This window comes from Schistocerca americana, chromosome 6, assembly GCF_021461395.2.
Source record: "Schistocerca americana isolate TAMUIC-IGC-003095 chromosome 6, iqSchAmer2.1, whole genome shotgun sequence".
Taxonomy (NCBI): Eukaryota; Metazoa; Arthropoda; class Insecta; order Orthoptera; family Acrididae; genus Schistocerca; species Schistocerca americana.
Window position 1 is genome coordinate 256,973,672 of NC_060124.1, and position 25,033 is coordinate 256,998,704.

The 25,033-nt window shown below is 44.8% G+C and overlaps 1 pseudogene; it reads right to left on the bottom strand.

The window, feature by feature from the left end:
* Window positions 1-928: 928 nt before the first annotated feature.
* Window positions 929-1,046, bottom strand: LOC124620388 (annotated as a pseudogene).
* Window positions 1,047-25,033: the final 23,987 nt, after the last annotated feature.

The window sequence follows — 25,033 nt, forward strand, 5'->3', positions numbered from 1 at the left end:
TTTAATCCACTTTATACATTTGGTGAGCAGTAATCTTATGTTCATATAGTATTTCCTTGTATCCGTCAAATAACTCATTAACTCTATTAATTAAACCACTGCCTTCGTGCCATTGATATTCCTGCGGGAACTCGTAAGGCCAAAGTAGGTTGATCTTCCACAAATCATCAATACCATTTTCTACTGGCTGTCTTTATGGAAGCCGTGCTTTAGCTGATATTTCTCAGTGTTAGACAAGTTTCCTTAATTCAGCAAGAGTTATTCCGAAGAAACTAGACTCGGGACTAATTGCATGCTGTGCTAATTCGTCTCTACAGTCATATGATTAGGTCGTCAAAATTTTCATGTTTTATTTGAACACTTCAAATGATGACGCATTGTAGGCTTTGGTAAATATGTTCTACACACTTCATTAAATCAAATTTCACCAATCCGATGTTTCAGTAAAGCTCCGCCTTATCGTCTCCCTTCCATTTTTGTACGCTTTCTTCATCATATTGATCAGGTGAAACAAACAATCTTTAGTTGGTCTGTCATTTCCATCAACGCCTAACTAGTACCGGTACGATTAAGGAATTCTCCACAGGTACAACTTGAGCGGTGAGACCCACGGTTTCTAATCAGAACTGCAGGCGTAGCCAAAAAATTTTGTACCGGTTGATTATGCTTAAATGAATGGCACTGTACCACGTAAGTGGACATGATAAACTGAACTAAACCCCACCCTGAACAGGCCATGAAGGCCAAGGGTACTGACTGGCCGCCGTGTCATCCTCAGCTCAGGGGTATCATTACTGGATGCGGATTGGACGGGCATGTGGTCAGCACACCGGTCTCCCGGCTGTGTGTCAGTTTCCGAGGCCGAAGCCGCTACTTCTCAATCAAGTAGCTCCTCAGTTCGCCTCACAAGGGCTGAGTGCACCCCGCGTGCCAACAGCGCTCGGCAGACCGGATGGTCACCCATCCTAGTGCTAGCCCAGCCCGACAGTGCTTAACTTCGGTGATCTGACGGGAACCGGTGTTACCACTGCGGCAAGGCCGTTGGATAAGTGGACACAATACAAAACTATTATTTATATCATCAAATTGTTCTCTGATATTGCTTACGGATGAATGAGAGAATGTAATAAAGACATTCAAACAAGATTACTTATTATTTTTCTTTTGAACATTTTTGGGAGGTGACTACCAACAGTCGTCAAATAATGTATAAAATGCATGTTTGACCATAAGAAGCTTTGTTATTTCAAACCCAAATATTGACAAGTTTCAACCACACACCATCTTCATGCATTAGGTTTAAAACAGTTTAGGCAACAACATCACATTTATCATTAAATAAATAATGGTAGCATCTCATGTGCAGAGCATGAGACGTGGCCATTATTTATGTAATGACAGATATGAAGTTGTGGTTTAAATTGTTTTAACCCTAATTCTGCATGTTGCCCCATGACTGAAACTGGTCGATATTTGGGTTTTAAATAACAAAGCAGCTTACGGTAAAAAATGTAGTTTATAAACTATTTCTCCGTCAGGGCACTTGGTTTTGCTCACATATTTTTGCTTGTTTCCATGACTATTAGTTCCATTTACTTTTGCGTCGTGGCCGAGAAAGCCACGCCAGTAAACATGCACCAAGTATCAAGAATAAATGAAATAATTTACTGTTAATAATGGAATAAAGAAAGACAGTCATTCGTAGTAGGATTCCAGTCCACCGATAGTCGATGACTGAGAGAGTTCTAACAAGGGCGACTTCGGCGCATTCCTATTTAGTGGAAAGTGCTAGGGCTCAAGGAGGGTGCTGGAGAGGGCTCAAGGGAAGGCTAAAGCTCGTAGCCGATCGGAGGTAGCGCGGCTGTTGCAGACGATACGGTGAGATGGGCTCCGTCCGACGGTCCTCTATCACTGCCGGCTGATTCTGAAGCACTCACGGGCCACTGGGGCGGCCGGCGTGGAGAGACGAGAACGAGACGTGAAGACTGGGGACGCGGGTGAATGCTCGACGGGTCGGTGTGGAACACTTGGGCGAGGCGCCGAACAAAGACACCGATGCGACTCCATGTGAAGGACTGCACTGAGGTAAAGGATGCTCCCACTGAGAACCAGCAACTGCCACCGGAGCTCGGAGTTTCCCGATGCGAATATGTGGTCGGCTGGGCGGCGTCCTTTGTAGCCGAACGGTGGAAGAATAATGCTGAGGTGGTTGGCGGGCACCAGATCTGCGGAGAAAGAAACGGTACCCGTGATGGCAGTGCTAATTGCGGTGCCTCTCGCACCTCTAGTGGTAGAGGTGAAGCTGGTGCTACGTGTTGCCGTAGCGACTGCGGGATGTGTCGTTGAAAACCATCACGACGCTTTAATGTCGTGGTCGTACTGTTGGTGCCGCATCTATGGCGGTGGGGTTGTCTAAGGCCTGGAGAGGTGGCAGCCCGCAGCAACTTCTGCGCTGCGTAATGACGGTTCCCAGGGGCTACAATTAATTATCCTTTGTAATGCCACTTCCTCGGACGAAAAATGAAAAAAGAAAAAATAGCAACCAATACCCCTAAAATTTCCCCAAAACAAGTTCAAAATTCCATGAAAAGTGAACAAGTAACCAAAGTTCCATTTAACACTATTATTTGGATAATAACCAGTAATTGAAACAAGAACCCTATACCTAGTAAATAATCAACTTACAAAAGAAAGATAGAACCTCAGTAAATTCGAATTCAAAATCATAGTAAATCGCAAAATCATTATAATTAAAATTAGCAAAGTAGAACCAACGATCTCAAAGAATATTTCGTGTGAGTACTCTTCGAGAATCGTGAGTAATGTCTAAGGAAAATTTGATCCATTGTCACCACGTTACGAGAGTTAGCCGAAGCTGGTCAGACCTGTTTCAATACTCGTATATGTAGGCTCGGTTAGATTGTTTTTCGAAGGTTGATAATTGCGATCTACTATGACGCAGTGAAACGAAACATTGACTTCAACTATAACATCATTCAGACAGAGGACTACCTTATATTAGACTGAAGTGAACTTGTAAATTAGATAACTCGAACTCAACTGTAGTTAGGTATTGCACAGTGATACACAATTAACTTCATTCGTAATTGCAAATGGACTCTGGAACTAGGCAATAGTTTTAAAGCAGATAATTTATAAATTCCACTCCCCCCACCACCACAACCTGGGAAAGCTTCTTCCTCACGGCCTTGTTAGGAAGTAATTGTTATTGTGAAATAAACCACCCTTTCGCGCATTTGTGATTCCAAATTACAAAACTGTTTAGAGACATAACTGTTATCTTTCACGTGCTGCGATAATATTTGCTGAAGCGCTCCGTGCATATATAGAATCTCTTTGACGTTAGGAAGCAATCGCAATGTTACGACTGATTAGAGACTTGAAATTACAACCAAACTATGCGGAAGTAGGTGTCGGTGGAACTGAATTGAATTATTATTAATATTTTAATAGCAGCTGTTAAACCGACGAATGTAAACGAGTTAATTACGACGGGTAGCGTAATATTGGTCACAATTAATGAAGTAAATATCACGCACACGTCGAGAGTTCAGTTCAGCACTGTTTTTTGTGGCGTCGTCTTTACTTAATAACAGTATCATCGCCCTACCGACTATCGCCGAGTTTTAGCTAGGGCCGATCTATACTAATCTATCAACTGCCAACTAGAAAAACCGGTGACGTTACACCTTTCATAAAATAAGGCGCCACTTGCTGAACGTATGCGAATGTAACCTGCCTCTCAGAAAGAAGTGTATAATTATATTCCATAGTGAGATCTGTCATAATCACGAAAGGAGATAGTAGTAGTTGTTGTTGTTGTTGTTGTGGTCTTCAGTCCTGAGACTGGTTTGATGCAGCTCTCCATGCTACTCTATCCTGTGCAAGCTTCTTCATCTCCCAGTACCTACTGCAACCTACATCCTTCTGAATCTGCTTAGTGTATTCATCTCTTGGTCTCCCTCTACGATTTTTACCCTCCAGCTGCCCTCCAATGCTAAATTTGTGATCCCTTGATGCCTCAAAACATGTCCTACCAACCGATCCCTTCATCTAGTCAAGTTGTGCCACAAACTTCTCTTCTCCTCAATCCTGTTCAATACCTCCTCATTAGTTACGTGATCTACCCACCTTATCTTCAGCATTCCTCTGTAGCACCACATTTCGAAGGCTTCTATTCTCTTCTTGTCCAAACTGGTTATCGTCCATGTTTCACTTCCATACATGGCTACACTCCATACAAATACTTCCAGAAACGACTTCCTGACACTTAAATCTATACTCGATGTTAACAAATTTCTCTTCTTCAGAAACGCTTTCCTTGCCATTGCCAGTCTACATTTTATATCCTCTCTACTTCGACCATCATCAGTTATTTTACTCCCTAAATAGCAATACTCCTTTACTACTTTAAGTGTCTCATTTCCTAATCTAATCCCCTCAGCATCACCCGATTTAATTTGACTACATTCCATTATCCTCGTTTTGCTTTTGTTGATGTTCATCTTATATCCTCCTTCCAAGACGCTGTCCATTCCGGTCAACTGCTCTTCCAAGTCCTTTGCTGTCTCTGACAGAATTACAATGTCATCGGCGAACCTCAAAGTTTTTACTTCTTCTCCATGAATTTTAATACCTACTCCGAATTTTTCTTTTGTTTCCTTTACTGCTTGCTCAATATATAGATTGAATAACATCGGGGAGAGGCTACAACCCTGTCTCACTCCTTTCCCAACCACTGCTTCCCTTTCATGCCCCTCGACTCTTATAACTGCCATCTGGTTTCTGTACAAATTGTAAATAGCCTTTCGCTCCCTGTATTTTACCCTTGCCACCTTCAGAATTTGAAAGAGAGTATTCCAGTTAACGTTGTCAAAAGCTTTCTCTAAGTCTACAAATGCTAGAAACGTAGGTTTGCCTTTTCTTAATCTTTCTTCTAAGATAAGTCGTAAGGTTAGTATTGCCTCACGTGTTCCAACGTTTCTACGGAATCCAAACTGATCTTCCCCGAGGTCCGCTTCTACCAGTTTTTCCATTCGCCTGTAAAGAATTCGCGTTAGTATTTTGCAGCTGTGACTTATTAAACTGATAGTTCGGTAATTTTCACAACTGTCAACACCTGCTTTCTTTGGGATTGGAATTATTATATTCTTCTTAAAGTCTGTGGGTATTTCGCCTGTCTCATACATCTTGCGGAGATAGTAGTACTAACGTGTTTTTTAAATAAAAAATGTTTAATACAAAAAGCTTTTACTGCCTAGACTGGAGTTTACATCACAGAATTGCGTTTTGATTTGCCTCGTGTAAATTGTGGGGAAGGCACTAAAAGTTTTTTCATCATAGCTTTTTAATTTTAATAAACTGGATTCCTTAGGTTTACATCCTCTATAAATGATAGCACGGGTCCACACTCATTACTCGTTTCCCAACCCAGCTAATATGAACATCAAATCCGACAACAGATGAGAAGAAAGTTATTAATGAGATTGCAGGAAGACGCTAGCGTATGTTTCGCTACTTACACTCTGAAAGAGGCATCCGCCTGCAGTAATTAGAAGTCGAATAAGACTGGTTTCTGCGAGCTATTTTAGTGTTAGAGTAAGCAGAGACGAAGTAAATGTAATCAGCATAGCAGTTGGCTCCTTTTAATAGGATATCGTTAGATAACTCGATGCTCCTCTTAAGAAGACACGGAAGAAACGCAGTCATATCTTACTAATAACAGTGTTTCTGATCTGGTGTAATGTTTTCGTGACCGCATTCTTGGATAGTCTTGTCCCTCCAAGGGCAGAGTGACCTTTTACGTCCCTCGCACATTGAAGACCACTTTAAAATAACATTTATAGGAGACAATCTACCTTGGATAGTCACTTAAATACTGTTTTAGAACCTGCCTAGCTTCCATCACGCCTAGAGTTAGGCGGAACGCATGACGGCGGACAACTGGCTGTTTAATGGTGTAGTTACGCCTGAGCTAAATGTGATGGCACGCGTTGCAAGGCGACAGCTTTTAGACTTGCCTGAACCAGGCGAGAGATAACAGTTCGTTGAATGACTACGGATTTACGATTCCACCAGATTAACCGACGCCAGAGAACCATGAGAATGTTCGTGGTGAAGTTAAGGTACTTTGGAACAGTCTCAATGGTAAGGCAACCAGCCAATATTTGATAATGCCTCATAGGCTAATGCCGAGACAAGAGCTCTCACTGTCCAATAATATGTGGCGTACAACTTTCTGAGATCATGAGACGGGAGGAGGGAAGCCAAATGGAAAATTTTCTCTCTTGGAATATGCCAGCAGATAATCATGAGCCGGCCGGGGTGGCCGAGCGGTTCTAGGCTCTACAGTCAGGAACCGCGCGACCGCTACGGTCGCAGGTTCGAATCCTGCCTCGGGCATGGATGTTTGTTATGTCCTTAGGTTAGTTAAGTTTAAGTAGTTCTAAGTTTTAGGGGACTGATGACCCCAGAAGTTAAGTCCCATAGTGCTCAGAGCCATTTTTTTGATAATCATCAGGCCTGGTCGGCTGCAGCTGGGTGTTGATGGAATTACTTTTAGTGAGACGCCTTCATTAGGGAAACGAAAAATACGGAAAGAATTCTGTTTTGGAGAGCAGTAGGTGTCGTTCAAAGTTCTAACTGGCAGCAGAATGGTAAGTTCCCTCGCTGCGGTGCTAGGATTTATATGACATTAGCCACGTGCCTAGTGCAGGAATGTTGTGAGTGTCGTAGAGAATGCTGTCTACTGTGGACTACATTGCTTCCGCCTGGTACTGGGAGACATGCAAAATCTCCTGCCGATAGGCAGCAAAAGGCGACGCACCAGCAATTGCAGTGCGTGCAGTTAGTCCAATACAGTACTCTGAAGATTAGTAGCCGCTGCCCATTGTAAACGAGGACAATTAAGAGAGAGACCCCACATTACAATTGCTTCCAGTGACAGTAAAATTAAGGTGGCGAAAGTCATGGGACGCCTCCTAATATCGTGTCGGGGCTAGTATTGCCTAGCGTAGTGCAGCAACCCGATGTGACATGGACGTAACAGGTCTCTGGAAGGCTTCTGCAGAAGTATTGAGTCATGCTACCTCTATAGCGAAAATGTTGCCTCTGCAGGATTTTGTATACGAAACGACTCCTCGATTACGTCCCGTAAATGTTCGATGGGATTAATGACGTGCGATTTGGGTGGCCATACCATTCGCTTAAACTGTCCAGAATGTTCTTCAAAGCAATCTCGAACAATTGTGGCCTAGTGACATGGCACATTACCATTCATAAAAATTCCTTCGTTGTTTGGGAACGAGAAATCCATGAATGGCTGAAAGTGGTCTGCAGAAAGCAGAACAGAACCATTTCCAGTTAGTAAGCGGTTCAGTTAGACCAGGGCCCATACCATTATGGTGCCACCACCAGCTTGCACAATGCCTCGTTGACATCTTGAGTCCATGCTTTTGTGAGGTCTGCACCATACTCGAACATTAACACCAGCTCTTACCAACTGAAATCGGGTTTCATCTGACAAGACCTCTGCCTTCCAGTCGGCTAGTGTACAACCGATACGGGGATGAGCCCAGGAGAGACCCTGCAGGCGACGTCGTGCTGTTAGCGAAGGAACTCGCCTCGGTCGTCTGCTGCCATACCCAGTTAACGCCAAATTTCGTCGCACTGTCCACCGGATACGTTAGTCGTACGTCCCACATCTATCTCTGCCATTATTTCACGCAATGTCGCTTGTATGTTGGCACTGACAACTCTACGCAAACGCCACTGCTTTTGGTGGAGAAGTGAAGGCCATGGGGCAGTGCATTGTCCATGGTCTACATCTACATCTACATCTACATTTATACTTCGCAAGCCACCCAACGGTGTGTGGTGGAGGGAAGGTAAGGGGTAAAGAATGAAATGTGGTATTCTCGGCACACTTTTGACACTGTAGGTCAAATCCAACTACTATTCCGAGTTCAGAGTTCGTTAATTCCCGTCGTGAGGCCGTAATCACCACGGAAACCTTATCGCATGAATCACCACAGTGCAAGTGTCCGCTCCGCCTTTTTATTTTTCCTTTATTGAATTGCAATTCCCCCCGAAGGGGGCGGGCTGGCAGCAGCCTAATACGCTGCTCTGCAGCCCACAGACTTTTTAAAAACGCAAGAAGAAAAGAAACAAGAGAAACAGGCGATAAAACGGTAACTTAAATTGTAAAACGGCGGAAAATTGTGGAAAGTTAAAACGTAAAGCAAAGGGGTCGGCAATGTTAATAAAATACACAGGAATCAGACGAGTAACACAGTAAGCTCACAATTTAAAAGAAAAAAAAAAACATGGCGACAGTCTGGTTTCTGTTCGCAAGAGATAAAAAATCACACCCAGCGACAGTATGATGGCCGTTCGCAACACTTCCCAAAAGACACACAGCACGGAACACTCACTGTAAAACACTGCACGAAAATGCCGGCACAAAGATGACACTCCCTAGCCAAGGGCAGATGGGGCGGTGGGGGGGGGGGGGGGGGGGGGGGGGACCTGGCTCAAATGGCTCTGAGCGCCATGGGACTCAACATCTTAGGTCATAAGTCCCCTAGAACTTAGAACTACTTAAACCTAACTAACCTAAGTACATCACACACACCCATGTCCGAGGCAGGATTCTGACCTGCTACCTTAGTAGTCCCGCGTTCCGGACTGCAGCGCCAGAACCGCACGGCCACGCGGCCGGCGGTGGGGGGGGGGGGGGGGGGACCTGGATGAGGGGGAAAGCAAGAAGGGAGGAGAGGAAAAAACGAAAAAGTGGTGGGGGGAACAAAGGAGGGAGAGGACTCATAAGGGGGGAGAGGGGCAGGGCAGACGCGAGAGGGAATGGGAAAAGGCAGAAGAGGGAAATGCAAAAGGACTCGGGGGACCGCTCCGCCATTGCGCTGCCCTTTTATTCCTCGTGTACGTAGTACTACCGCCATCTATATATGTGCACATCGCTGCGCCATGACTTTCGTCGCCTCAGTGTATAAACTGGCGTGTGCTATGTATGCTGCTCGGTATCCTGGACGACATCATCCAAGTGTCCGGACCTTTCGCCGGATAGTTACGTAATTTAAGGAAACGAAGTGTACAGCCACATGTGAAACGTCAACCACGACCTGCAACAAATGATGATGCCCAAGTAGGTGTTTTAGCTGCTGTCGCGGCTAATCCGCACATCAGTTGCAGACAAATTGCCCGAGAATCGGGAGTCTCAAAAACGTTGGTGTTGAGAGTGCTACATCAACATCGATTGCACCCGTATCATACTTCTATGCACCAGGAATTGTATGGCGACGACTTTGAACGTCGTGTTCTACCACTGGGTACAAGAGAAATCACGGGACGACGGCAGACCTTTGGCACGCGTGCTATTTAGCGACGAAGCGTCATACACCAAGAACGGTAACGTAAACCGGCATAATATGCACTGTTGGGCAACGGAAAATTTACGATGGCTGCGACAAGTGCAACAACAGCGAACTTGGCGCGTTAATGTACGGAGCGGCATTATGGGAGGAAGGACAATGGGCCCCCATTTTATCGATGGCAGTCTAAATGGTGCAATGTATGATGATTTCCTACGTAACGTTCTACCGACGTTACTAAAAGATGTTTCACTGCATGACACAATAGCGGTGTACTTCCAAATGATGGATGTCAGGGACATTGCTCGCGTGCGATTGAAGCGGTATTGAATAGCATATTTCATGACAGGTGGATTGGTCGTCGAAGCACGTTCACCGGATCTGACGTCCCCGGAGTTCTTTCTGTGGGGAAAGTTGAAGGATATTTACTTTCGTGATCCACCGACAACGCCTGACAACATGCGTCAGCGCATTGTCAATGCATGTGCGAACTTTACGGAAGGCGAACTACTCGCTGTTGAGACGAATGTCGTTACACGTATTGCCAAATGCATTGAGGTTGACGGACATCATTTTGAACATTTATTGCATTAATGTGGTATTTACAGGTAATCACGCTGTAACAGCATGCGTTCTCAGAAATGATAAGTTAACAAAGGTTCATTTATCACATTGCAACAACCAAAATAAAATGTTCAAACGTACCTACGTTTCCAGCTATCTATTAATTCAATTACCTTCAACCATTTATTTCGGGAAATGGTTGCGTACAGACGTATGCTTGGATCCGTCGTACCAGCATTGTTAAAAAGGCGTATTTCAACCTCGGGCCCGCATCTCGTGGTCGTGCGGTAGCGTTCTCGCTTCCCACGCCCGGGTTCCCGGGTTCGATTCCCGGCGGGATCAGGGATTTTCTCTGCCTCGTGATGGCTGGGTGTTGTGTGATGTCCTTAGGTTAGTTAGGTTTAAGTAGTTCTAAGTTCTAGGGGACTGATGACCATCGATGTTAAGTCCCATAGTACTCAGAGCCATTTGAGCCATTTTGAGCGTATTTCAACCGTTCATTAAAAGTATTATAAAAGTCATCAGAAAAGGAAGATCTATTTGCACGGTTATAAGTTCAAATCCTATCTGTTCATCGTTTCGCTCGCCGCCGAGATCCTGCATCAAGAGGTTCGGTGCAGACGAGAACAAATAACGCTGTATGTGGAGGAGCGTTCTTGCATCGAAATTGTCACACTCAATGCTAAACACAATAGACATAACGTGAAGGTATTGACTCAGACTTGACACGCAGCTCTTGAACTTGGTTTATTTATACGAAAAATTTTGTGCTTCGCGTGACAGATCAACAGTTTCAATGGTTGCGGTGATTATTTGGTACCGCACGCTACTGGAAGCAGCAGTACGTAATGTAAATTATGTAGTGATATTAAAGGTCTGTTGATATCGATACCAGTTAATGTTCACCAACGATTGTGCACAAATTCATAAATTACCTTCAAAATTTTTTCAACTATTCTTTCCAATCGATTTTTCTAATTACTGAAGCAATAATTAATACATTTCCATTTCTACATCACTATTCAAACATACTAATAATAAATGTTATTTATTACCTCTTTCTGTGTTGTCACATTTCTGTTATAGTGCCTCCCCATCAGGCAAGCGTTCAATAAACCACATCAGGCAAGCGTTTAATAATCAAAGCGTGCAGTGTCCACCTTTAGCGAAACACAGGGAAACATTTTTCTGTTATTGGGGATGTTCGGTCAGAATTAATATTTTGAATTTTCACATGTTATGAAATGAGAAGGGGCGATTTGTTTTATTTGGTGAAAAGCTTCTACAGCGAAGATCGCACAAATACTTCTTTGTTTTATTTATGGGGTCTTGGCTATAAAAAGTTTTTAAGCGAGAATTAATAGTAACATTTTGTTCCAACACACACAAGAGATCCAAAAGAAAAAAAATTACTCTCTGTCCTGCAGTTTACTGAGTTCGGAAGGATAGAGATAAAGATTTATAAACTGAACGAACGCGAAATATTTATTTTTGGAAGCTGAATGACCGTTAGGTGTACACAAGAACGAGGAAAAATTCATTCAAGTAATTTTTGTTTTATGGACGTAAAGCTGTAGTTCAAGGCATGTTTCTATGCGTAATGTTTCGTCTCCTGATTCTGTAGCATCACCAGAGAGTATAAAGCCTCATATATAAGTTTTAAACTAAAACTCAGCACGTCGAACTTTTTAAACTCTCAGAGTCATGCCGACGTGTGTTACTGAACTTGTACTCAAGAATAATTGGCACTGTTTTATTTATTTACCACCAAGGCCCACAAATTGTCTAATTTCAATTCTTCAAAAGCACAAAAACAAAGCGAATAGGAAAGAAGATGAAATGAAGTATCACAGTTTGTTAGCGTTAGTGCTAAATAAAGCAAACAGTGCCAACTCTTCCTCGCTAAAACATTAACAACACACATCGGCAGAGACATTGGTCCGATCATGTACGGATACGCATAGAAATTTCGTCTTTCTGAACTTCAACTTGGTAACTACGATCTGATGCCTAAGACATTAGGAAACGATACGTTAACCACCAAAACCACGATCAAATGACTATGCAATAAAAATACTCACGGATGCAATTACCAGCCTTGAAAGACTGGACTGAATTGGACTAGATAATTTAAGTAATAAAATAATTTGCATCACCCCACCACATAAATTTCAATAGACGTTTACAGTTTTACTTGAATATTCATACTTATCTACGTCATTGAAATTAACAATTCGTGCTTTGTAATAGAGAATTAGATGTTAATTCATTTTTTATACAATTTATAAGTGCTGCAGCAAATTTATTCTTAATACCTTATATTCTAATCGTAAAAAAGATTGCCGTACCTGTAGGCAGAGCGTCTGTTAAACAATTTGGTTTTGTATTTAATTAAAATGTACCTTACGTAGTGTGCAGTATTTACTATGTGCAATGAGACAGGGAGAGTAGCAGCTTCACGCATGGACAGATTACAGAAAAATATTTGAGATTGTATTTCCTTCACTAAAATATTTAAAAAAAATCTTTTCTCTCGTTTGTAAGATTCAGAGACATCAACCGCACTGGAGGAGCCTTCTAGCAGCCACAATGATCTACATTGGTTACACCTCCCCATGGATTCAGATGTAGGTAAGGAAAACTGGTATACAAAGCAACGGGTGATCCTGAAATTGAGCCCTTGCAGTTGGTTCTTTCAAACAACTTTACTAATCTCAAGAAAAAGGGTATTCATCAATCTGCTGACATCAATGGCTGCTCCAATCTGATCTCAATTTTTTACAAAATCTGTGTCACATAAATAACATGAATTTTCTGAGAAATTATATCGAGAGCACAAGTCAAATAAAATACCCAATGGATAACAAGGAATCTAAACTAATGATAGATTTGGCAATGAAGTTTTCATTCTGCAGCTGAGCGTGCGCTCGTATGGAACTTCCGTGAAGATGAAAACTGTCTGTCAGAGATTCGAACACGGAAACTTTGCCTTTCGCAAGAGAGCTGTGAGGACGGATTGTGTGTCGTGCTTGAACAGATCGGAGAGCAAAAATTTGTTTCGGGAAGCACCCCCCCCCCCCCCCCCCCCCCCCCCCCAAACTTTGACTTGCGTGTCTCCGCAATACCTTTTCCTCCAGAAGTGCTAGTCACACAAGTTTCGGAGGAGAATTTCTGTGAATCTTGTAAGGCATGAGATGAGCTTCTGGTGGAAGTAAAGCTGTGAGGACGGGTCGTGTGTCGTGCTTGGGTGACTCAGTTGGAGGTATCTGTTTACAGCAGGCGAAAACAAAAAATGATCAAATGTGTGTGAAATCTTATGGTACTTAACTGCTAAGGTCATCAGTCCCTAAGCTTACACCCTACTTAACCTAAATTATCCTAAGGACAAAAACACACACCCATGTCCGAGGGAGGACTCGAACCTCCGCCGGGACCAGCCGCCCAGCCCATGAGTGCAGCGCCTAAGACCGCTCGGCTAATCCTGCGCGGCACGGCAGGCGAGCTCTTTGGACACTGCTCAGATACGAGTGCCGAGGTATGTGGGGGGTGGGGGAGTAATCTTGGTGTTAAGAGAGGTATCTAACGCATGTTACACATAATACGGACCTAACGATGACATCCCATATCTGTAAGGACACTCTTAAATGGACGACCAAAGTATTTCCACGCAGAGAATTTTTGGCGAAGTGTGGTAAAACCAAGCTTTCATGAAACGATCGGTATTCACTTACAGATAGCTATTCGAACGGCCTATGTGCAGATGATGAACACAGACGAAAATGAGTCACAGCCTCAGTGGGAGGAATATTTAAATTCAACGCCATCTAAAAGTGGGAGGGGTACAGTAGATATGGTGGGATTTGGGATCAGGAACCTAGGATTTTAAGCACTTCGTTTGAAGTGACTCCAGCACAAACAAACAAGGTTCTAAGCCTGTACTGCTTGGTCCTGATTAACACAGTAGAGCCATTGGCGAGTTTCCCTTTCCTAAATGGTGTTCGACAGGTTAAGACCGACCTCCGGGACGTGTCCCCTCAGATATCAACGTCTGCATATGAAGAGCGATCATAATGTATGAAATTCAGCACCAAATGTGTTCAGGTTGTGGTTAGGAAAGAAGGAGTTGGCATCACGCAAACCTGGACATTGACAATGACTTACGTTCCAGTAGTAAGGGACAGGAATAAAATCACTAAAAGCGAAGGAGGATCTAGGAGAGATGACTACAGCGAAACAAGTCACACCAAAGGTTACGAAACAGATAAAGGCGACTCAATCACGCCCTCAGTCAACGGTGCAAATATAAACCAGTGAGCGAGCGGAACATATCAGAGTGATCGCTGTTGAAAATCTCCGGCGACAGGAGGTGAACGACGCGATATCGCCGGAACCGAACGTTAAAATGATGTGGGCAAACAGCGACGTTTATCACGAAAATAGGGAAAGAATAACAGACACCGCCCCCACACGCAGACTAAAGGCGAGGGAGCTAGATGAAAGAGCCGAGAGGACTGTCGGACGGTCACCAAGACGTAATCCACCAGGCACCTCGTCCGGCAGCTACCCTTGAATCGACCGAGAAACGGAACCAACCCAACAAATAAACAGAAGAGTACAGGACACAAGAAACTACACTACCCATGCAGCGGCGAAGTAGTGCAACAGCTTAGAGCTGCCTCAGGAAAGCAGGCAACTGGGCAGATGATGCAGAACATGATGCACCGGGTGAAGACATGAATGAAGAAATTATGAGGATAGGTATCGAGACGGGGAGGCGCACGATGTCAAGTGTCACAAGGACAGGGCAATGAGAAATCTTCAACAGCGGCGACAGGAAAGGACAGAGACACCCTGATTCCGCTCAGAGAGAGAGAGTCCATTACAATCGCACAACATAAGCAACTGGTTAGCTGCCTGGAACTTCAGACTTTACTTAACATACCGTACGCCGCAGAGATACATGTAGTCCTACTGTAACAGGTGACGCAAAGTAAATCTCCAGAATATTTGTGGATATACGGCCTACACTCATCCAGGAACTGTGCAAGACATTATGACAGCAGTACTTAAAAAGGAATGAGTATTGGCGAAGGGTACAGAGTACCAGGCAAACGCCCGAGGTATTGTGCTCGCCATACAGGACACAAGCTTCGTCAACGTCTATGCAACCTCAGGCTATGGAGAAAGACGTAAACGGGCGGAATTTTTCAAAGAAGAAATGATCCCATTATTAGTTGTCAATTACGAGCACATAATCTTCGGAGGTGAGTACAATTGCGACCGGTTTCCGAAAGACCAGACGCCACATTTTAATAACTGCCCAGACATAATAACTATAACACGGGACCTGCGTTTTAATGATACATGATAGGGCGTAAACGGCGATCAACCAGGATTCATATATGTCACGAACCACTCAGCCAGCCGATATGACCGCATTTACGTGACGCTAGCCTTAAGGGACATAACTTTGCAGACAGAAACATGGCTGACCTCTTTTATGACCACGCGGTGTTCATTTATACACACAAAAGACGTACCGTTGTAGCAGATACTGGAAGTTCAGTATCTCTCATTTTGACGAACCATAATGGCGTGCAATATATGACAGTATATGGGCAGCTTGTTAAAGAAAGCTTCCGCAGTATGTCTCAGCACTAGATTGGTGGTTACACTGTGCAAAACCAGCGATCACGAAGGCCCTAATGACGTACTAACATCTGAGGATGGAATGGTGCAACCACACGGTGTATTGTACTGTATGTTAATCGGGGGCCTAGAAACGACGTATAGGCTGCGTCCCGCAGCCGCAGTGGTCCACAACCCCATAACGACTACCGCAGTCCACCCTTCCACCGCCCCACACCGAACCACGCATTCATTGTTATTGTGCGATTCCGTTTTCCCGTTGGATCCCCCCCACCCCCTCCCCCAGGGAATGTCTCACACCAGACGAGCGTAACCGCCATGCCTGCGTGGTTGAGTAATGGTGGTGTACACATACGTGGAGAACGCAAACGCCGACATAGTGTAGCTGAGGTGGAATAAGGGAACCAGCCCGTATTCGCCGAGGCAGATGGAAAACTGCCTAAAAACGATCCAAAGACTGGCCGGCTCACAGGACCTCGACACAAGTCCGCCGGGTGGATGCGTGATGGGGACCAGGCGCTGCTTCCCAATTCAGACACCCGTGCGTTAGACCGCACGGCTAACTGGGCAGGCACTTCTATTTCCTGGTTCTATGTGACTTTTCCGGCCCGACACGTTGGTCGTCGACAATTAGCAGGAAATACGACGGGCAAATATCACGACTACGGCTTTAACACGTAGAAAATTAGAAAAACGCCGAACTATTCTACACTCCTGGAAATTGAAATAAGAACACCGTGAATTCATTGACCCAGGAAGGGGAAACTTTATTGACACATTCCTGGGGTCGGATACATCACATGATCACACTGACAGAACCACAGGCACATAGACACAGGCAACAGAGCATGCACAATGTCGGCACTAGTACAGTGTATATCCACCTTTCGCAGCAATGCAGGCTGCTATTCTCCCATGGAGACGATCGTAGAGATGCTGGATGTAGTCCTGTGGAACGGCTTGCCATGCCATTTCCACCTGGCGCCTCAGTTGGACCAGCGTTCGTGCTGGACTTGCAGACCGCGTGAGACGACGCTTCATCCAGTCCCAAACATGCTCAATCGGGGACAGATCCGGAGATCTTACTGGCCAGGGTAGTTGACTTACACCTTCTCGAGCACGTTGGGTGGCACGGGATACATGCGGACGTGCATTGTCCAGTTGGAACAGCAAGTTCCCTTGCCGGTCTAGGAATGGTAGAACGATGGGTTCGATGACGGTTTGGATGTACCGTGCAGTATTCAGTGTCCCCTCGACGATCACCAGTGGTGTGCGGCCAATGTAGGAGATCGCTCCCCACACCATGATGCCTGGTGTTGGCCCTGTGTGCCTCGGTCGTATGCAGTCCTGATTGTGGCGCTCACCTGCACGGCGCCAAACACGCATACGACCATCATTGGCACCAAGGCAGAAGCGACTCTCACCGCTGAAGACGACACGTCTCCATTCGTCCCTCCATTCACGCCTGTCGCGACACCACTGGAGGCGGGCTGCACGATGTTGGGGCGTGAGCGGAAGACGGCCTAACGGTGTGCGGGACCGTAGCCCAGCTTCATGGAGACGGTTGCGAATGGTCCTCGCCGATACCCCAGGAGCAACAGTGTCCCTAATTTGCTGGGAGGTGGCGGTGCGGTCCCCTACGGCACTGCGTACGATCCTACGGTCTTGGCTTGCATCCGTGCGTCGCTGCGGTCCGGTCCCAGGTCGACGGGCACGTGCACCTTCCGCCGACCACTGGCGACAACGTCGATGTACTGTGGAGACCTCACGCCCCACGTGTTGAGCAATTCGGCGGTACGTCCACCCGGCCTCCCGCATGCCCACTATACGCCCTCGCTCAAAGTCCGTCAACTGCACATACGGTTCACGTCCACGCTGTCGCGGCATGCTACCAGTGTTAAAGACTGCGATGGAGCTCCGTATGCCACGGCAAACTGGCTGACACTGACGGCGGCGGTGCACAAATGCTGCGCAGCTAGCGCCATTCGACGGCCAACACCGCGGTTCCTGGTGTGTCCGCTGTGCCGTGCGTGTGATCATTGCTTGTACAGCCCTCTCGCAGTGTCCGGAGCAAGTATGGTGGGTCTGACACACCGGTGTCAATGTGTTCTTTTTTTCCATTTCCAGGAGTGTATATATCAGGGGCGCTCATGACTGAACTACTGACGACAGATGGACGGCTCCTGTTGCAACAGCGAAAGACTGAAGCTGAGCTGTTGAGATGTTGTGAGACGCTTTACGCCGCTACACCTCTAGACCGGACTGCGGAACTGTTGTTGGAAACAGTCCACAAATTTGACCAGACCGAGGAAATAAGTTTGTGACTTGACGAAAGAAGAAGTGGGTGATGCACTGACCAAACATCCAGAGAACAGTTCACCCCGACCAGATGGTATACCGACGAAGTTCTATGACACATTTAAACATCAGGTAATTAACTTTTCATAACTGGGATTCACAGCCATGTAAAATTTCTTGAAAGACATTATGTTTACGCCAGTGACTGTTAAACTTTATATTTCGACTATTGCAATTTCGGCCATAGGCCATTATCAAGTGCAGATGTATAAAGTAGACATGGCTTAAGGTCAAACCATCTGCTTATGATAAAGGCCTAAGGCCGAAATTTGCGATAATGGAAATAAAAGGTTTAACAGTCACTGCCGTAAACATGATCTCTTTCACTAACGTTAGGTGTTACAGAAACTAATGTTCATATGGCAGGAATTGATGGACCGAGACAAAGACATCCGGCAAAATATTAGCCAGGGCATGATTGTAACGGTTCCTAAAACGCCAACGGGTAAATCGACACTACATTACCGCCCGTTAACCCTCTTAAATAGTCACTGCAAGCTACTTACTAGGAATATAGCTGGAACATAGTGGCCATCCCGGAAGAAACGACTGTCGGTAAAGACTGCCACATTCACGATACCCTGTGTGAATATAGAGACACAATCGCTCTAGTAGCCACCTGTCACACATCTTAGCCATGGTTACGCTCGATTTTGACAAAACTTCTCACACGGTAAACCAAGAGTATTTACTGAAGATCATGCTGGCAATGAACTTCCTACAACGTTTCGTGACAATCGTCGGCCGTCTTCTGCGAAACACGTTATCCACAATACTGATAAACGGTCGATTGGTGGAGCCGATAACAATCAATTGTTCAGTTACACAAGGCTGTCCGATGTCGATGGCATTATTTACAGTAGCCATCAAAATGGTTCACATGGCTCTGAGCACTATGGGACTTAACATCTGAGGTCATCAGTCCCCTAGGACTTAGAACTACTTAAACCTAACTAACCTAAGGACATCACACACAGCCATGCCCGTGGCAGGATTCGAACCTGCGACCGTAGCAGTCGCGCGGTTCCGGACTGAAGCGCCTAGAACCGCCCAGTAGCCATCGAGCCACTGCTAACTGTGTTGAATAGACACTTGCGAGGGGTCATGTATGGGGTCATAAGTTGGTCTGGCATGCCCATGCGTATGATGTATTCTTGTCAAAACCTTGCTGTGGTACAAACGGCGACAGGTATAGCAGAGCAGTATGGGAAGCGGCTATAGCACATCTGAAGTCCAGTTTACTGACTGGCAGCGGAGTACGGGTTCCCATTTAAGGAAAGATAATCACTACCATCAAGTGCCTGGGTGGGAAACTCGTTCGAGGCAGTCGACACACCGATGCTATTAATTACAAAGATTTAGTAAAGTACGCACGTCTACATGTGAACATAAATCCCTGGGCGAACTACAACGGGTGGGCTTGGTGAAACTCTATCTCATATCTAATGTAAACAATATGGCACGAGTGCTCACAATATCCGTCCCGCACCTTTCCAATAGCAAAGAGATTACTAGCAACCTCCGGGCTCTTTGTCAGCCGCCACTGCATTTTCTAGATTAGATACTCCACACCCACTCTTTCAATTCCCGCACGCGGACAAATCTGACCGACGTACATGTCGAGGCAGGACTCTGTATACATGCTCCTCATACAAAAAGTGTAAACATTCGCCGAACAGTATGGCCGCCTGTTTATTAAGAGAAATGAAGGTGGCCAACTTTGAAGCGATGACGGACGTTTACCTTGTCTGAGACTCAACTAGCCACAATTCTAGCTGTGCACAAAAATCTGATCATCGCACACACCAAAATGATAAAAAATATAAGTACCAGGAGTCTATTCGGAAATCATGTGGAAAAGTGTCCACCGCCCACATCTGCCAACGAGTGCGGGGGCCTTGTGGTTGTATGTGGGCAACAGAAACCACCTCACGAATTCCCGACTTCATGCTATACACTGGACGGACTCTCATCCCTGTGCAGCCCATCGCTTGAAAGATACTGATGAACACCAGTCTTAATGTGGAATGGAGCACGAAATATAGATTGGGGATAGTAACCTCTTGGAATATCTCCAATGTACAGGGTGATTATAATTAAACTTTCAAAGTGATATAGAAATAACACCACTGGTCAGAATGACGTCAAATTTCAACGGCATATTATCGGAGAAGGGGAAAAATGTATGGCTGCAGAAAAAAATAGTGTGCAAATTGATCACTAGATGGCGCAGTATGTTTCAAAATACGTAAATGAAAACACCTGTCATGCGCACGACCTATTGAAGTTGGTATAAACCCATCGGGCACACGCCTTTTCCTCCTTTCGCGTCTGCGACGTTCACCATGGCTGTCTCAATTCAGGATCGCGCTCTGCTTGTAAAGCTGTATAACAAGAGTGATGACTGTGCACACGTCGCTCTGCGGAAGTTTCGGATATTGAAGGGTTTGAGAAAATGCATTGGTCCGATGACTGCCGTCGGTCTGGAGAAAATGATTCGGAAATTCGAAAAGAGAGGTTCTTTTGGTGTGCCACCACGTAGAGGGTGGAAACGAATTGATTCGACGTCAGTGGAAGCAGCGGCCACAATAATGCAGGGGGAGGCGAGTGGTGGTGTTCAAACGTGTAGTGCACGGAGACTTGCACGAACATTGGACATATCTGGGAGCACGATGTGTAAAATCCTACGAAACATCCTTCATTGCTAAGAATTTAGAATTACCCATGTGCACGAGTTGCACCTGTTGACCAGCCAGGAAGAGAGACCTTTGATTTAGAATTTCTTGCTCGCATGGGAGTGGACAATAATTAGCCGTGGAAGATTTTGTGGACAAACGAAGCCCACTTCCATCTGACAGGATATGTCAACACACAGAACTGTCGAAGATGGGCAACGGAAAATCCACACTCAAATCAACCAGTACCACTTCATCCTGAAGAGGTAGCTATGAGGTGCGGGTTTACGGCATCATTTATCATAGACCCAAATTTTTTTGAAGTGACAGATGCTTCCGGTCCTGTTACCTGTACCGTCATTGGTAAGCGCTATGAGTGTCTTTTCCGCAACCATCTCATTCCAGCCCTCCAACAGCGTGGATGTGTGGATGGGATCATTTTTATGCAAGATGGCACAACTCCGCACATTGTAAATCCAGTTAAACAGCTACTGAAACGCCATTTCGGAAATGCTAGAATTGGCAGCCGCCATTTCCCTGCAGCCTGGCTGTCCCGATCTCATTACCTTAATCCGTGTGACTCCTGGCTGTGGAGCTATCTGAAACATGTTGTGTTCAGTGTTCTGACTGCAAAGGTAGGTGCATTGAAGGCACGCATTGCGCAACACATTCTAAACGTGACCCCGGAAACACTTCGATCAATTGTGGAACATGCTGTTTCTCGATTTCAACTTGCAGAAAACGGTGGTCAGCATATTGAACATGTTTTGGCCAGTCACACGGAAATTAGTAATCAGATTTGATTTTGATTGATATTTTTTATGCGGTCTTTAGCCTCAGGACAATTAAAAACCGATGTGAGTGATGCTTTGTATGCGGCTTTTCGCCTCAGGACGATAAAAACAGATTAATCCCTTCCGATGCGATGTGACCTTGCCGTGATGGATGGGCTCACGTAGCTAATAGTATCACACCTGTACACCCATGCACACTGAGTAGTACAATTTGTTTAACGTACATCTTAGGCGTTGTTGTATGATTCATTTGTCATTTGTAGTCGACCACTATTTAATTATGATGCTTACAGCGCCATCTATTGCTACATTTTTTAACTATTTATTTTTCGTCTGCCAAACGTTATCCCCTCCTCCGATAATATTGCGTTGTAATTTGACGTCATTCTGACCAGTGTTGTTCTTTGTACTGCAGTTTGAAAGTTTAACGTTAATTATAATCACCCTGTATACACACTAACGCCATCACCTTTGATAGCCTGTTATGTCTGTTATAAGATCCTTTGCCCTAACGCAAAGAGAATCGCGGTCAGTTGGTTGAAAGGACAGGTAGTACTTTATATTCTCTCCAAAAAGGAGCGTACTATCGGGAACTTCTGGACATACCTGGGAACAGAGAATTATCGACTTCAATGAACTCCACATTGCAGGAATCTATACAGAATATGGATCACCCAGCGAACTGGAGAGCGTGGAGTTAGAGAAAATGGTTGATGAAAGAATAAGAAGGAGAACGACAGAGTGAACGACGGAAATACAACGGAGTGAAGAGAAAGCTGCCTGAGAAGATGAACTTCACTTTTTCGCCGACCGCTGAGAAAAATCCGACCAGACATAAAAAAAAAAAAATCAACCAGCGAACTTATCAGTGCCAGTAGAGATGAAGACTCGGATGGTTTCGGTCAGAAAGGTGGCACAAATTCAGTGATGCAGTCCCATATTTCTTTTATGTTACTTTATATTACACGTTTCATCTTTAATAATTGGGATGCTCTCAGACCTTACAGCAAAATAAATAAGTAAATAAATAAGCGTAACAACTAAAACAATATTCGTAGAGCACTTGCGCACGAAAGATAAAGTTCCAGAATTTGACCCTTTGTCCGGCACAGTTTTAATCTGCTAGGAGGTTTGAGATCAGAGCAAACTCCGCAGGGGGGTGGAAAATTTCGTTGCCAATACGTCCCCCAGGCTGTGGCTTGGCCATGTCTCCGATATAATATTTCTTCGAGATTTGCTATTCCTGCAGGTGAGGGAGAACTTCTGTGAAGTATGGAAGCTATGTGATGAGGTACTGTGTGGCTGTCTGGCTGTGAGGATGGGTCGCGAGTCGTGTTTGGGGAGCTCTGGTGGTCACAGGAGGAGCTGGAAGATCAGTGTGTTCTATCAGAGATGTAGAACCCATGCGTTCTCGTAGATCTGTCGTACCAGTGCCCTCGTGAGAGCTGTAACATCCTTGCCCTCACTGTACGTCACGTAACCCATCTTTTGCCAATGGCAAGACTCCATCAAATTTGGTGAAGAGAAATGTTCGTAACAAAAATTCTAAACTCCCTTCATAGAACAAGCTTCACCAAGCTGCTAATGACATGTGTCTCCAGAAGTAAAGTTCCTGATACTTAAGTGTAAAACCCCTACTCCTCGCACATGTTTTTTCTGGAGTCCATCCATGGCTCTGCTGCATCATTAATCCTGTGAAATCGGCATGCTGTCTCCCACTCTCTAGTATTTTTCTTTTTTCTGGGACCAGCAAGGGGTGTTTCTCCCATGTTTTCTATGACACCATAAGCCATGCGCCCTGGATGAAAAAGGCATCTGCCTGATGACATCCCACCCCCACAAGCAGAGGAAAGAGATTATAAAAGGAACTAACCTATTTCTCTTCCCAAGACAATGACGGAGATCCTTATCTGCAAGTGGCGTCCCACTCTCCGCTTTCTAGGGAGGCTGCCAGCAGTGGCAAACCAAATTTTTTAGACGATTCTCTGATCAAACATCATCGGTTTGTAAAAAGTGGACGGTATTCTGCACAGGGTCAAGTTTTCATAAGGACTTACAACACCTGAATTTTAAGTCGAAGACAATGGACTCTCATACCTTGCTAACCATTTTCAAGGAATTTCTGCGACCTCCGGTGGTCGGCACCTACCGTAATCATAAGAGATGTCAGCAGCGTACAGCGTACCTATGCTACACGAGGCTTTCTGACCCTCAGCAGCACTTCTTTAGAACCGACCGTCCAGGACGACCCTTGAGTCACTGAACCCCCCCCCCCCCCCCCTTTCCATGTCTCGACCAATTTTTATTGCCAAGCTGGTCTGACCCGACACGTTCTCCTTCGTGTTGTACGATTTTATAGCGGTCGGGTCCAGAGTCCAGGAATGTCGGCTACACTGGCTCACCGCTCCCTGCTAGCCCTGAGCTCTTCCTGACACCCGACACCCCATGCCCCAGTCGCAGTGTGCCCGCACACAGTCAGATGGGTTGGCGACCTGCTCAGCGAAGGGGCTCGGAAGATTTGTGAATGAGCTACTGTAGCTCAATACGCGACCCAGTTTTGAAGCTGTAGAGGGAATTCCCTGGCAATAGCTACCCAGTGTGGACAGAATATTAAAATGGGAATTGATGGCCTAATCGTTACAATGACAGACGCCGCTCGTAAAAGGCACTCATATACTTAATCGATACAAGAAGGTTTCACATGCGGAAACTGAGTTAAACAAATGAGATGAAATCAGACGAGTCAGTCCGTAACAGACCGACATCTTTGAAGTTTGCGTAGTAGTAGTAGTAGTAGTAGTAGTAGTAGCTTTTTTGTCATACTTAGATCTCTTTTTACAAGAATATACGTCATGTCAAAGTATATACAATTTAGCCCAATTTAAAGTATGCTAATTATGATACACATACATTTAAAGACTTCTTGTTAGAGACAATCATTAGATTTACTCCTGGTATACAACACTTTTTTCTACAAATAACTTATTAAATAATGTAATACAGCCTATTCGCTCATATCTCACTAACAGTCACTGCACACAGAATACACACATTCTTTCATAACACACCACTCACTACACACACACACAAACACACACACACTGGAGATCTCTGGGCCATTTTCTGTCCAAAACTTCCCATTTGCTACCCTGGAAAACCGAGTCAGCATCCCTCCATAACGAGTGAGATGCTGAGCTCAGAAAGAGGAAGAGGTGTTAGTATTGTGCTATGCATGGCTTGGGGGTACGTTTTTCTAGAAAAGGAAAAAAAGGAAATAAAACATAATGTGACTGTGTTATGTGAAATGTTGGATGTTTTATAATCATTATTATTATTTATTTGTAAAACATTTTTTATCAAAACCCTACCCTGTTTTATCTAAGTAATCCTTCAATGTATAAAATTTATTCTATAACAGGTACTTTTTAGCTACCTTTTTAAATAAGTATGTTTTTGCAATTTCTTTAATCTCTTTTGCTAATTTATTGTACAGTTTTATTCCTTGGTAGAAAACGCTGTTTTGAGTTTTATGTTTATTTTTTTTTTGGTAAAAGTAATTTGCTTCTATCTCTTATTGCATAGTCAT